General features: G+C 39.1%; 1 protein-coding gene across 3 annotated transcripts in view; it reads left to right on the top strand.

Moving 5' to 3' along the window:
• Positions 1-5,794: 5,794 nt before the first annotated feature.
• DIDO1 (death inducer-obliterator 1) overlaps positions 5,795-15,932 on the top strand; it is a 60,790-nt gene continuing 50,652 nt past the window's right edge. Inside the window, exon 1 of one of the 3 annotated variants that reach the window (XM_036750378.1) lies at positions 5,795-5,889. The gene's annotated coding sequence lies outside the window, so the exon portion shown is untranslated. Of the gene's footprint in view, positions 5,890-8,721; positions 8,832-13,409; positions 13,508-15,932 lie in introns of those variants that run through there. The other 2 variants (XM_036750377.1, XM_036750379.1) reach the window with 2 other exon arrangements.

Consider the following 15,932-nt stretch of genomic DNA (forward strand, 5'->3'; position numbering starts at 1 on the left):
CTTTCCTTCCTTCAGATATCTGGTACATTGATCCCTGTAATCAAAATAACTATTTGTCCCAAACTATTCACAGCAGCACTAGAAACAAATTTAAGTGGACATTTTTTGAGGAAGAACATCAATTATGGAATAAGAATATAATGAGATAGTATTGGACCTTAAGAAACAGTACCTAGGATCCCTTTCCACTCTAAATATATAAGTGTGAATATGAAGAATTCGGAGGAATGTATGGTGTCATACAAAGTGATGCAAAGTGAAGAAAGGGCAACCAAAAATAGTAAATATTGATAACTATGTAATTAAAGACAAGGCAATAATGATAGCTGAACATTTACACAAATGGTCAGAAAGGATCATGAAAATGAAGCATGTAACTGCCAGTATATTAAAATATACGTCTTTTGGGGCAGCTAGGTGGTGCAGTGAGTAGAGCACCGGCCCTGGAGTCAGGAGGACCTGAGTTCAAATCTGGCCTCAGACACTTGACATATGTACTAGCTGTGAGACCTTGGGCACGTCACAACCCCAATAGCCCTGCCCAAAAAAAAATATATTTTTTTTGGGCTGGGGAATAGGAATCAAATAGCTAATTTACACACGTCATTTCTTGTAGCTTTTTAAAACAGGGAATACCCAAACAGGTGAGATCATAGAGCCAGGCCCTAAAGTGTTTTGAGTATTTTTTTGTTCTTTTGTTGCTGTTTTAATATTTGAACACTTGTAGTTGTCAAGGAAAGTTTCAATAAAATTTTTAAAAACAATAGCAGCTCCCACTTCCATGACACTTTAAGGATTACAACATGCATTCCTCGAAACAGTTCTGAGATATGTTGTACAAATATTATTGGCCCCTGTTTTCTCTGTCTCACAAGAGTATAGGAGTATATGACATGTACAAAAAGCTATGTATACAATAGTAAGCGATAAATGCATTGGAGAAGTACGAAACAATGTTCTTTGAGGTTTGAGGAAAGATTGTCACCAGTGGGCATCAGTGTAAATAAGTGTAGTCTTCAGGGTGGAGAGAAAAAATCCTCAGAGTCAATATCATAAATGATCATAGACATAGAGGGAGAAAGGACCTCAGAGGTCATCTAATTCAGAGGTGGCAAACCTGTGGCCTTGAGGCCACAATGTGGCCCTCTAGGTCCTCAAGTGCTGCCCTTTGACTGAATCCAAACTTCACAGAAAAAATCCCCTTAATAAAAGGATTTGTAATGTGAAATTTGGACTCAAAGGGCAGCACTTGAGGACTTAGAGCACCACATGTGGCCTCGAGGCCCCAGGTTCTCCACCCCTGACTAATTCAACCCCCTTATTTTTTCTGATGAAGAAACGGTTCAGAGAGAGAAGTAGCATTCTCAATGTCACATAGGCAGTAAATGGTAGATCGAAAATTTGATCCTGTTTGCTCTGCTTTCAGAGTGAGCACACTGTTAACATTGGATCACACAACCTCTCATGTCAGTGTTTCCACAATCCGGCTAGCAGCTTTTGTGGGGGTGTAAGATCCACCCACAGCCAGCACCCAGAAAGCTGCCAATAGCACAGGTTCTTTTGATCTGCTTAACTAAGGAAAGCAAGGTGAAGGGGTTGGCAAACTTACTTTAATTCAGCATACAAACATCATTCACTTAGTTCAGGGGAAAAAGCCAGCACACTGAACTTCAGAGCAAAATACAAACAAATTACAAACATCAACAGACAGACCTTGTCTGATTCAAATCCCAATACATAGTTACCAGAGTTCAACAAAGTCTCAGCATCCAGGTTTACAAGCTGGAGGGCTCCTTAGCTACAGCTGCCCAGAGTCTCCTCATCAACACCATCTCGAGAGCCCTTAAACAAATTACAAACAGACAGACCCAATACAATTCATAGTTACCAACATCTAGGTTCAGCCTGGGAGCTCAGAACAAGGGCTGGCCCAGTCACATGCGCCACCACTGCTGTGGGTAAGAGAGCTCCAAAGAAAAGACAGCCAACCCCCTGGTTTTATATCTTTTTCAGTGTCAGGGGTGAGTCACACATGCGACTCACCCACGTGACCTAGAATTGCCACAAAGAGGCAGACTTAAACCCATGTGGTCTAAAAGCCTCTGCTGTCCCAGACATGTAAACTAGTCCCTTCCTGGAGTTAGCCCTGCCTTTGGCCCCACCTTAGTTGCCAATCCACACCCACATACTTTTCACACCTATTAGGGGTTTGGGCCTGGGGCTTATCTCCTAGTAAGGCTCACTGAATTACTCAAAGAAAACAAAGGCCATTTTGCTTACCAACACAGTCAGAGGACTTGAATTCAGTCTAGGTCTGCTTCTTACTATCAGTTTGACTTTGAACAAGTCATTTCCCCTCTCTGGGCTTCAGCATCTTCATTTATAGAATGAAAGGCTTGGACTAAAAAATCTGTAAAGGCACTCAGCTCTAAATCCTAAGAGCCTATTAACTTCTGGCTAAATGGATCAGGGAAATTTTCAAGGAAAAAGTTGTATTTCAGGTGAGCTTTGAGCATATGTTGCTTGTCATCAAGCCAAAGCCAGAATAGCCCACACAACAGGCCAATATAAATTAATTCACTGAGATATAAATGGCTGATGCTTGGAGACAAAGCTTTTACCTATAGAAATTAGTCCCATTATTGGAATTTCAGGGTTCAGCAAAAGAAAGATGTTCCAAGGTCATGGTATCAGACATTTAGAGCTGGAAGGGACTTTAGAAGCCCTATGATATTGTCCAGTTCCCCCTCATTTTACATATAGTCCATGTGAACCCCAGATTAGCTTTATCCCAACATTCCATTCTCACAGATGACTCTCTCCTCATGGTATAGACACTGTCACTAACTGATGTGGAATACCATCTAGGGCACAGATGGGAAGAGGAATTGAATGGTTTCTGTCATGAGGGTACATATATAAGGTACTGATGTGAACATGGGGAATTCCAATATGCTCTACCAGGGATGGGGAACCTATGACCTCAACTATATGTGGCCTTCTAGGTCCTTGGGTACAGCCTTTTGACTGAGTCCAAATTTTACAGAACAAATCCTTTTATTAAGGGGATTTGTTCTGTGAAATTTGGATTCAGTTAAAGGGCCACCCTTGAGGACCTAGAGGGCCACATGTGGCCTGGAGGCCACAGGTTCTCTATCCCTGCATCTAGACCACTTCAAAAGAGGAAATCTCTGATTTAGAAATGCTTGGATTTAGAATAATGCTATCTTAATCTCTTTTTTTGGTAAATAATGCCTAAAAGAATATAGTATTGTACTGACCTGTACCTTGGTTCAGGCTCTTATTATCTCAGACTATTGCAATACTCTGCAGATAGTCTCCTGCAAACTTACTTGGTTTCCCTACTCCTGTTCTCCTTTCCAATAATGTTCTTTAATTATCCTGAACTATAAAATAACTTTCCCAATTGCTTTCACAGAAACTTTCTCTAGCTCTTCGCTACTGTAGGATAAAACATGAAAGCCTTAGCCTGGCATTTAAAGCCCTGCACCACCTGGCATTAGTGTTCTTTATCCCTCTGTGCTAGTCAAACTGCCATACTAGATGTTCTACCTTTTCATATTGTTCCCATCTAAGTACCTTACTTGAAGGAACATTCTCTAAATCTCTTGTTGAAACCCTTCCCTTAATGGAGATGTTACTTCTCACCTACTCCTTGAAAATTAATCTACTTCCAGCTGAAAGTAATCTCTCCTCAAATTTCTTTTTGTTGGTCTGCCTTTATCTTTTCTTTGTACCACATTTTACCTTTCACTATACTTCTTTGGGTATGTATGTCTCATGTACAGAAATAGGTACCACGATATCAGGAGTTCTTGTAATTTTGCATCCTGAAAAAAATTCAGTTTCTTACATATAACAGAAAATTAGATTTGATCCTTGAAGGGGTTAATTGCAGAAACTGTTTCTATAGGATTTCTTGGCTTCCTTTAAAAAAATTTTTATTGATGCTTTTTAAAAACAGGTCACTTCCCAATGACTCCTAACTTCTCCCCCCCTGCCAAAAAGAATCTTTTCCAAACTTAAAGTATATCTAAGCAAAGTAACCTAACACATATGCTATATCTGGCAAAGTATGCCTAAACTTTGCAGCTGTAGTTCACCTCTGCTAAAAAAAAAAAAAAAGAAAGAAAGAAAGAAAAGAGGGAGGTATGCTTCCTTATTATCCGAAATAACCGCATTAGAGTTCTGATGTTTTTCAGTGTTTTCTTTACATTATTGTAATCATAGCGTAATAGACTGTTCTCTTGGCTCTGCTTATTTCTTTCTACATCTATGCATGCAAATCTTTGCAAATTTCTCTGAAATTTTCATATTCCTTTCTAATAGTATATAAATATTACCCATTATCCCAAATATCTTTTCAGTTGACATGTATTGCAAAGTTTCCCTTCCCCACAGTTCCTGTTTTGTGAATTCCAGTCAACAAAAGTGGACTTTACTCCTGTCCAAGTACACAGTCCAGGTTCACTGATGAAGGACTAATAAATGAACCACCTGCTACAGGAAGCTTTTCCCCAAATCCCCACATAGTTCTAGAGCCCCTCTTGATAATTTCCTATTTATTACACATAGGGATGTGTGTGTGTAGTTTGTCTGTAGCTTTTTGCAAGTTGTCTCCCTCATTGGACATTGATTTCTTTGGGGGCAGGGACTGTCTTTAATCTTTGTATACTGTGGAAAATATTATACTATTTTATATCATTTTTAATTTCAACTAGACCCAGAGCCTGATTAATGAGTAACTGGATGAAGATCCAGGACCTGGGCTTCTTTGTTCTCTCTAAAAATTTGCTCAGGAAATACCCTTAGCACTGTCAACAAAGCTTACCCCTGTTAGCCATTAAAGGATGAGACCCTAACCCCAAGAGAGACTACCTTGCTTAATATTAACTGACCTTTGTCAACATTCTTTCCATTAAGGAAAATCCTCTTCTTGTGTCATGGTTAAACATACATGGGGGTCATAAACGTGAGGTAATACAGGCTTGCTAGCTCTGCTAAAATAACGTATATAAGTTTTCTCATTGCTTTGTTCAGACAGCCAGAGCCTATGCTCTGACTCCTTGTACGTACAAGTAAGCTAGCTTAGCTATGCTTTAAGGGAAAATAATAAACATGGATTTTTCTATCACCTAGCTCTGTTGTTTCCTTCAACCAAATTTTCAGGTTTAACAATACCCAGTGCTTAGCACAGTCCTTGCAACATATTAGGCTCTAAGTAAGTAAGTACTTATTATGGGCAGCTAAGTGGCTAACTGAATAAAGCTCTGGGCCTGGAGTCAGGAATACCTGAGTTCAAATTCGATCGCAGACATGTACTAGCAGTTTCCTTATCTGTAAAATGAGCTGGAGAAGAAAATGACAAACTACTTTCAGTATCTTTGTCAAGAAAATCCCAAATGGGGTCAGAAAGAGTTGGACTGAATAAACATCAAGTGCTTATTGACTGCTTGCCTACTAAATACTATCAAGATCTAATTAGGTAAGGCTTTATTTATTTATGGAATGGACAGGAAAGGACAGTACCCACAAACTACCACCAACTGTCTCCAGGCCACTTGACTGATTTTTTTCCCAGCTTCCTCATTCACAGCCAATTCGGGTGTCCTTTTAACATTAAGGCTATTATTTTGATTCCTCAGTAAAATGCGATAGGTTTGAGCGGTGAAGCCACGCCCACCAAAGATGGCGTTCCCCGGAAAGGCGTCGTACTGGGAGGAAAAAAGACATTGGCCCGGGCCGCTGCCGCTTCAGCTTCCGCCGCCGCAGCAGCTTCTTCAGCCTCGGCTGCTGCTGGACAGACGCCGCCTTAGAGTCGGGAGAAGGAGAAGCCTTTGCAGCACAATACCTGAAGGGATATTGCAGGTAAAAAGCTATGCTCCCCAGGAGGGCAGCAGGAGGAATTTTAAAAGTTTTAACACCACCACCCCCCCCCCCAAAAAAAATTTATTTTAAACCGTCAGTGGTGGAGGAAAGGAAGGGGCCCCAGAGAAAGAAGGTTTTGAAATCCTGGAGGAGCCTCCAGTCCTTGTTGGTTTTTAGGGCCTCTCGGGTAGGCGCCTCGAGCTGGGAGTCAGGCAACCACCCAGTCTGCAAAGGCCCTTCCCTCGGCTTTTTATAGCTTTTTTTTTTTTTTTTCGGCAAGTGGAAGGAAGAGAAAGCGATAATCAGAATTCCGAAAAAAAAAAAAAAAGATCATTGGGCTAGTCTTAAGGAGTAAAAGATGAGATTCAATTTCGACCTTTCCTGTCTTTCAGAACTAACACAAATGTGAAAGGAGCTACTTTTAGAATTTGACGTATCCCGTGATTTGGGGAGGGGAGGTCTCATGGAAACATTAACCGGTGTTTGTATAGCGGTACAAGGACCCCCAAAATTAAACCTGCATTTATTTTCCCCCGACTTCCTGAGATGCTGGCAATTAAACGAAAATAAAATAGGCATTTTGTTGCCTAGTTCATCTGTTGTTGTTTTTTTCTGATGGTATTTTTCTTTTGGAATTTGCATACAGCTTTTGACATTACAGTGGTTTCTGTAAAGGGCTTTTAAAAAAAAAAGAACAATTGGACTTTAAGGCTGATGTTCTACTGCTGCTCTGAAATTTTGCTAATTACCTTATTCCTTTCATTTAAAAGAATCTCTGGATAAAGTACCCATCTTACATGGACACAGTGTATGTAATAAATGTACACATCCTTCAGATGCCACTACAGAAAACCTGAGGTCTCCTTGTCTGGGTTTCCCAACCTCCTTTGCCACACACAATCCTGCTGACTACATTTTTAACGTCCCTCACCTTCTCTTATAGATGTTTGCATGGTGTGTATCTAATCTATGCATATTTAACATGGGTATGTATAGTAAAAGTATTGAGAAAAACTAGTTTGACTTAATCTTTAAAATGTCTTGATATTCTGGGAATCACCCATTTGGACCATCTTTGTTGTGTTGCGTATTTATAAAGTTTGTGCCTAGGCTAACAATCTCTTTGGCTCTTAAAATTAAACTAACAATAGCTACTAACTATAGCTTTGTAATTTTCTGAGACCTTTTTCTTGGGAAGGAGGGTGTGGGAGAGGTGAGTTGTATGTAGCTAGACACTCCTGGTAGGAGGAATAAAATCTGGAAGAAACTGGAGCCTGGAACTGAAAGTTTTCTCACCTAGGACTCCTTTTAATTTATATTTGAGACCCACTGCTTCTGCTGTAGACCTACTTTGGTGTCTTTAGAATAATCCATTGTTTTTTAAATGAAGGCTTGACTCTTCTAGCTAAATTTGAATGGCTAATATATGCATGAGAACTGTTGGCTACTCTGGGTCTCCCTTCACTCACACAGAAAATCATTTACTTTTAAATGTCTACTTAACTATGTTAAATCATTAGTATTTATATTTGGATGGGGCCAGGTTGTACCAGGTAGGCATTCTTCTGTGTATCCCTTTCCGTTTCCCCTGATTGTACACCCAAAGTTGAGGAAAGAAGCCTAGAAGAAATCATCACTGAAGTCCATGGTCCTGGGTTTTTAGCTGTTCGGCAACTGTGTTCCTCACACTTTAATTAAACATTTTCAGGCCTTTGGCCATACCTTCTAGATGCTAGGTAAGCTACTGAATTTTGTTGAACATGAATGAAAAATGCAGCAGCAAAGTTAGTTGAGTTCCCTTCCTGGCTGCCTTCCCCTCCCAGTACTTTGTCCTAAATATATTTTGCCCCTCCTCATGTAATTACCATGATCCTTACCTGTGGGGGTTTTAAGTTGTTCCTCAGATAGTTACTCTTGCAAAAGTTCCCAATTCTCATATTTTGTTCACACCTTGTGGGCATCTGAGGATCTGAATTCAAATTGGGCCTCCAGCTGTAAAATGATGAGTTGGACTTTGTTCAGTCCTGTCCCACTCTCCCTAACCCTAGTCCCATCTTGGCAAAGAAATTGGAGTGTTTACCATTTCCTTCTCCAGATCATTTTACAGATGAGGAAACTGAGGTAAACAGGGCAGGGTCACACAGCTAGTGTCAGGTCAGATTTGAACTCAAGAAGATGAATGTCTTCCTAACTCCATGTGCAGCACTTTATCCACTACCCCATCTAGGTGCTCCAGGGGTTGGACTAGATGACCTCTAAAGTCCCTTTCACCTCTAAAACTGCTATCTAGTTTGCTACCTGGGTGGGAACAGGCATCTAGGAGGAAGTCCAAAGGTACAGAAGCTTCAACAAGCACTGTGCTCTGCACTACCCTGGTTTGGAGGTAGATGAGGGGTGTTTTCATAAAAATCATTTAAAGCTAACTGAAAAAAGAAAATCTGCCATAATGTACCAGGCCCTAGGAATCAACAATAGCTTCTTGAGCTGGAAAACAGCATGACAAGCAGGATTTTAGGAACATTATAAGGCCAGGAGTAGTTTACTGGAACTAGTCTGGGGAGATTTGTAAACTAAACACGCCACTGGAGAGACTAAATTTGCAATTCACGACCGAATGTTGGACCATCCCACCCACCTCCTACGGGATCCTGTTCTCCGCAGGTCTCGCATAATCCGAAATTTCCGATTTGGGGTTCATTCTAATTTCAGGCCTTCCTTGGGGCGGGGGTTCGTGGCGCCTGCAGTAGCTCCTCCTCCAAGGCAGGGGTCGCCGTGGTTCCGTTCCCCTATGGCTCCCGAAATGCACGCCTCGGCGCCGTTACTCCTCTTGCCGTCGCGCCTCGTTGGGCGGCGTCGCAGGCAGCCGCCCAGATTTCCCCCGGCCCATTAGCTGCATTCGGTAGGAAATGGCTGCGAGTCTTGGGAGGCCTTAAGGCCCGTCGGTAAGTCACGACCCTGGGGGCCCCTGGGAGGAGGGCCCCAGCCCTCGCCCTGTGTGGCCGGCACAAAGGGAAAGAGGGAAGCGAAGGACTCGGTTTCATCGGCTCTCACACAAGGGGCCTGCGCGGGCCTCGCCTCTCGGCCTTGGAGCTCGGGGCCCGCGGAGAAAATGGCGGCCTCCGCCTGCTCCCGGGCGGGGTATCGGGCTGCAGGGCGCCCCCTTCTTGCCTGGGCCTGGGACCGTGGGGGATTGGCGGGAGTCGGACGCATTCCCCACTTCACGCCCCTAGCGTAGGGCTTCCCTGTTCCTCCCGGGCTTTCCCCGCTCGGCCTACCCCCGCGCCCATCTCTCTCTTCCTACCTCCTCCCAGCGTTTCCTTTCTGCAGGCTTCTTCCTTCCGTGACCGCATCTGGCTCCATAATAACATGATCATACCTAGTAATGGGATTTGGTCTCTACGGAGCGGCAGCTTCTGGGGAAGCCCGAGCCTCCCGCAAGCCCGATGTGCCGAGCCGCACCCACTCACCCCCCCTGTCCGAGCTTTCTCCTGGATTCATTCCCCGGCCTGATTGTGCGTGGGATTTGGGGGGTGGAAGGGTGGTCCTTGACCAACTAGGTAGCCACTGATCGTTAGAGTAGACATGGAAATTAAGAGTCCAGTTGTCCCATATTCAAACCTGTCACTTTTGGACGGGGAAGCTGTTTCTTTGAATGAGAGGTTGTAACCCCAATGAGGATTTGCAAGTCAAGTATTTACTGAGTAACTACTTTGGTCCACAGCACCGTTGGGCTCTCTGAAAATGCACATGAATTATAAGATAGTTTCTGTCCTCTGATCTTTTGGAGGAACACTTTTGGAATGCTTGTTTCAATGGAGCAAGTATCCACTACACCGCATCTTAGTGATTTCTAAAAAAATATTTAGAAAAGGTTCAACATTTGTAGTGTTGCAGTTACATGCAACATACTCTTGCAGACGAGTTTTAATTCCCAACTTACAAAATTACCCAAACTAAATAAAATCTTTATCCTTTTTTGTCCTTTGTTCAGTCTGTAGAATTGCCATAAAATTGTGGGATTAGAAATAAAGAACCTAGTAATATGTAATGGCCATGATAAGGCCTTATGATAACTTTATGGAACTATTGTATGTATTTTTTTTTGATCTCTGAAATACTTTAATGGAAGTGTTCGATTCCTGTTTCTAGTAAGAATTTAGACTAGCTCGATTTTAATAGCCTTTGCTGAAAGATGGTGAAAACTTGCTTGTTAATTTAGCCTTTGGATACAAATGAATTATGGTAATGAACCTTAGTGGGAGCGGGAGATTGGAAAACTAATTTTTAGTAAAAAATGAACATGCAATATTTGTCATTTACATTTTCCCAGGAGTTTTATTAATTTCATTACTGCTATCTTACATATTTTTAATTGTCTTGCAAATTGTGTGGACTGAACACAATATTTAGCCCCATCAGCTGTGCAGATGACAATATAAACCTATATAACCAAAAACCTGTGGGAATCAATATTCTTAAGTTCAAGAAGCAAGCTGTGTCTGTACATATTAATAATAATTGTTTTCAAAATAAATGGAGGTGGGATCTTTACCTGCCTTCTCCTCCCCCCAGGTGTAGGCTAGAGATAACCTGTTAACTTTTAACAGTCTTTTTAAATCTCATGAAAATGCAAAATCTGCTTCTTAACTGCCTTTATTTTACCTTAGTCAACTTTTTGAAAAAGTTTTTCTTTTCTTGCTTTTCTATATTATAATGTCCCCATAATTTGGAATTCTTTTTGATAAGAAGACTAGGAATAAAACTGCTTCTAGTCTTTTTATAAGATTTGTCTGGAAATTTAATATTTGTGGTTTTGAAGAATCCTCTATCCCCAATGTCCTTGTTTCAGGGCTTTGTTTTTTAGTTTAATCATCTGGACCTAATATAGCCATCTCCAAATCATATCCCTTCAAATCTTTTCTGTTGTGTTTACTCCTAGAGGCTTGAACATGTTTTATTTGTAGACAAATAAAAATTTATAATTTTATACGACTTCTTGGTGTTTCCCTACATCACCTTATTTCTTGTGAGTAGATCACATCTGAACCTTTTTGCTACAGTCCAATCAAAATGCTTAGTATATTAGGACATAGGAATTCCCAACTTTTTCATCATTTTTCTGTTTGATAACTGTATTCTGAATTAGGTTTAAACATACAATGGCATATCATATTTCAGTTATCATGTATTGTATAAAATGCATTCACAGAATTTCCCATTTCAAAATGATTTGTACTAAAATATAGAAGTCAGAATTCATTAACTGAACTCTGTGATTTTTTTCCCCAGCTTAGACATGTTCTTCTAAGAAAGATAATTTAGTCATTTAAATTATAGGAACCAAATCTTGGCATGTTAAAAATGGAAGGAACCCTAAAAGTTTAACGTTAAAGTTTAGTTCTCTAACTTTAGAGATAAGGCCCCAAGAATGAATGTTTAGGGGGTCAGTTGATGGGTTCTTAAGTTCTTTATGAGGGGTTACTTGAAGAAACTAGCATCTAATGCAGTGATTAAAAGTGATACGTTCCTGAATGTATCTTTAAGGACAATTAATTGTTGGGTGCCTATTATTACATGCCATACGTACATATTTACTAAGATTGTTCAATTCAGGAAATATTGAGCTTAGAACCGTTAGGTGTTCTGGGAGATAGAATTAGAAGGTAATAGAAAAGTGCAAGGCTGCCATATGAGTGCCATAAGGAATGGTTCATATGAGAAGTGCTATTATAGGATTTTACAAAACAAATATCAGTGTTGGCTGGAGTGACCAGAACAGCATCTGTGGAGAAAATGAGATTGGATTTGGATAAGTTTGGCAGGATGAGTCAGGAGGCAGAATTGGGAATAAGTGTGACCTATTAAAACTCCATGGAAGAGTTTTGGGGACTAGTTATGCAGATGTCCAAATTCTAATAGAAATGCAGTATACAATATTCCGGTCTTTGATAGTTATGCCAACTAGAAAATAATTGTTATTATCATTATAGGCAAATCCCTTTACTCTCTTGCCCTATAGAATTACAGTTAACATTCATCATCAGTTACTAGCACATGAAAGCACTCATGGAAACGCATGAACACACGAAAAATTGTGTTTATCTTTTATCACAACAGGTCTTGGTTTATTTTATAAAGTTAACTCATTATTTCTTTACTATGTGTATGGTATCTTTTGGCCATTTTGGAGAAGTAGCAAAAAATGGCTTTTCATACTGCCTAAATTTGTTCGGCCTGACTTTTTGTGACACTCATATGTTAGTGTGGTACCATTTGGTAGGCAGAAATACAGATTTGTTATAGTAAACAATCCATACATTTATTGAACACCCATAGTGTCTTCCAGGCATTGTGATAATTTGTGATGATGCCAAGACAAAACCAAAACTGTCTTGGCCCACAAGGAGTTTACGTTATACTTTCACAACTATATATAGGTGAAACTTACTAGATCATAATTAGGAAGGTGGTCTTGGTTGTGAAAGAAATGACTTTCTGTAATTTAAATCCTTATCCAGTACTTTGAATGATGGTGTAATACCTGTGGGCCTCGAAATAACATGTGTAGTGTTATTTCCCCAGATAAAATGTAGAGCTCTTTAAAGGTAGGGATTTTGGGAGGGTTTTCTCTTTGCATTCCCAGGACTGAGCATTTATTAAGTACCAGGTACTTAATAAATACTTATTATTGTTAGACTAGAATGAAGGAGTTTTCGCTCTGATTCCATATTGTTAATTACAATATTTTTCTTGGAAATTTCATAATTGGAAGATGTCTGAATGAAAGTGTATTCCAGGGTCCAGTCCTCTGAATAGAAGACTATTTTAGTAGATGTTTATGTTTTAAATGGTAGGCTAAATTAAAAGCAAGGTGTTAGCTAACTTGTAATTTAATTGTTTAATTGGAATAATGGTAGCTAAAATAATATCCCTTGTTGATAAACAAGTACTAATTACCTTGAACTGTGAATTGGAGAGTAAAATTTCATGGCATGCAAATTATGCTGTGGTCAGTCATAAGCATAGCAGCTCACAAGTTTTAGTGCTTTTCATTTAGATATATAAAAATGTTACCATTGATAAATATATGCTATAATGTTATATACAATTATATAAAGACAATTTTTGTTCCTCTTGCTAAGGTTTTTTGTGACAGTAAATTGAGAGTTGAATACTTCACTTTGAAAGGCTAAAAGCAAATTCAGAAGATAAGAACGGGCCCAAAACCTGATAGAGGAACCAGAAAAGTGGAAAAATAGTTAAATAGTTACGGCAACCTTTCTTCTCTTTCTTATGTCTTATGTTAGTGAAAGAAACCAAATAGTAAATAGAGTAAAAGGGGAATTTTTGTGTTGTTAACTACTCTAAGCCTGTTGTAAAAAATCACATGTTTTATTAAGTTAGAACTAAACCCTAACTTATTAGTAGGTAAAATTGGGGGAAACGTTTGAAAAATTCTAATATTGATATAATCCTTCTCTCTCTGTCTGATAGTCCTTCCTCTTTCTCCTCTCCAGTCTTTTTTTCTTCACTCATAGTAGTCAGGAGGAGCAGCATCCATTTCAGGAATTTTCCAAGAAGAATTTCCTCAGTGTTTTCTTGAGAAAAATTGTATCAGGTAAAGAGCTTTAATGCATATAACTCCTAGGATGCTCATTTGCATATCACTAATCTGACCTTTTGTCATTTTGAGGGAGGCTTTTCTTACGATTTTGAGAACATTGTTTTTCCTTAATTGTGGAAGGGAATCAGTACTATGGATAAATCCCTTTAATTTGGCTTTAGAATGTAAGTCATATCCTATTGCGCCTTTTAAATTGTTTTTCTGATAGTAAAATTTTGTTTTTTAAGCTTATCCAAGCAGAAATTTACAAAGTGATTCCAGAATATGTTGAATGGTCAAAGGTAGATAGCCTAGGTTTAGACAAACTTGCTATAGATGAGAGACAAGATAATATACTTAAAGTTTAGGTTTTTATGCATAATAATATTTTTGGACTAGGATTACTTTAGTATTTAGAGCCATTTCAATATAATTCTGTATTCTGAAAAGGTCCTATCTTGGGAAATTGTTCTTGTTAAGTTTTTTATACATGGAATTAAAATTGTTGCTATTGTGTCAAAGGATGCATTTTTATTTAAAGAGTAGCAACTTTATTAACACATTTGAAAATAGGCATGATTTCCTAATTTGGAAAGATAATCTCAATGTATCAGTAAAGAAGTAGGGAGAAAAGACAACATAAGTGGGGAAATATAAAAAGCAGGCTTGTAAATTAGATTTTTTTTTATTCCTTACCTACCTGCATGATTCATTCTCTTATCTCATGCCCCACTAATCCAAAGGGTAGTGCAAGGTGCCAGTGTTGTACTGCCACCCTCAACTAGCCTAGGCTTTTAGCCTGGTACAAGGATGTTCTCGAGTAATAAGATGACCATCTCTGAAACTCCCCTCTCTCCAACACACAGGCTTACATAATGAGAAAGACAGTACCTGGCCAGGCCACCCAGTGCGTGTAGAAACACTTGGAATAACCGAAGTTTCTATTTTGCAGGTGTTTGCCCAAGTCCTGAATAAAAAGAGACTTTATTTAATCCAAGTCTAGATCCTTTCAGCAGAGTAGAGCTTGGAAAAGGGCCTTGAACTTTGGTGTCAGGATCTTACAATATGGAGCCCATTTTTATGTATTTGTGGTTCTTGATTGACCCATTCATCATCCTTGTTTTAGTCTGCTAATTTGACCCTTCTTAATCCTAATATTCAGCATGCTGTTGCATTTTGTTTAAACTGCTTTTAAATATCATAAGTAAATGCATTATTTCAAGTGTTAATTTTAATGGTTTTGATATCAAATATAAATTTTAGCTCATTTGTTCATCAAAGGTTGCATAAATGTAATTGACAGTTTCATTTTAAATTTATAATAGGACTAAATGCATATTTCCAATTAGCAGACTTTTTTTGTCATAATAAAAATATTTAAATGACTGTAAACTAATACTTAGTTTATTAATTTTTGGATGCTAGACAATTTCTAGGAATGATCTTAAATTGATGTAATCGTTCTCTTTTAAAAGTTTTTATTGATGCTTTTAAAAAAAATAACATTCACTTCTGACTAGACTCCTTCCCACCAGTCCTTCTCTTGTTTCTAAAGTAACATGGATATGTGTGGGGGAAGAAGGGGAACGGAGGAGGACCAGTTCAGTAAAACCAGCCAGTAACAGTTGACTACATCTGATAGCATATGCAGCTTACTACATCTGTAGTCTTTCACCTCTCCAATGAAAGGACCAAGGAGGGAGATATTCTTTTCCAGAGCCCATCTTCATCATTATTATTACATAGTATTCACTTTTCTTTTATTTTCTTTCTCTTTACATTGTTGTAGTCATTGTATATATTGTTTCTTTGATTCAGCCTACTTCATTCTGCCTCAATACATATGTCTTTGAGTTACTCCCACTAGCCTTTTCTTAGAGAAGTGCAGTATTCCATTATATTCACATATCGCAGTTTGTTTAGCCGTTCTTCAACTAATAACTCATTTTTTTGCTACCACAAAAGTGCTATTATTGATATGTTGGTATATATGGGACTTTCTCTCTGTCATTGATAGCGGCAGGATTTCTGGATGAAAGCACAATCATTTTTTAAAATTATTTTTGTAATATCTCTGTTTTGATGTAGCCAAGTTTCCCCCGGTATCCTACCCCTCCCAAAGAGCCATCACTTACAACAAAAAAATTTAAAGATCTGACATGCAGTATTCTACCCATGGACCCCACCTCCATGCCCCTTTATCTTTTCAGAGGAGGGGAGTGTTTTTCCATATCTCTTCTTTGGAGACATGCATATTTCTTCATAATTTCACATTTATCTTTGTTTTGTGGTGGCGGTGGCGGTGGCTGTGGTGGTGGTGGTGGTTCTTTCCATTTATAATAATGTAAATGGAGTCATTGAGTATATACTTTTCCTGGCTCTGCTTATTTCATTTTGCATCAGTTGATGTCTTTCCATGCTTCATATTCGTTGTTTCTTA

Source organism: Trichosurus vulpecula, chromosome 3 (genome assembly GCF_011100635.1).
Source record: "Trichosurus vulpecula isolate mTriVul1 chromosome 3, mTriVul1.pri, whole genome shotgun sequence".
Taxonomy (NCBI): Eukaryota; Metazoa; Chordata; class Mammalia; order Diprotodontia; family Phalangeridae; genus Trichosurus; species Trichosurus vulpecula.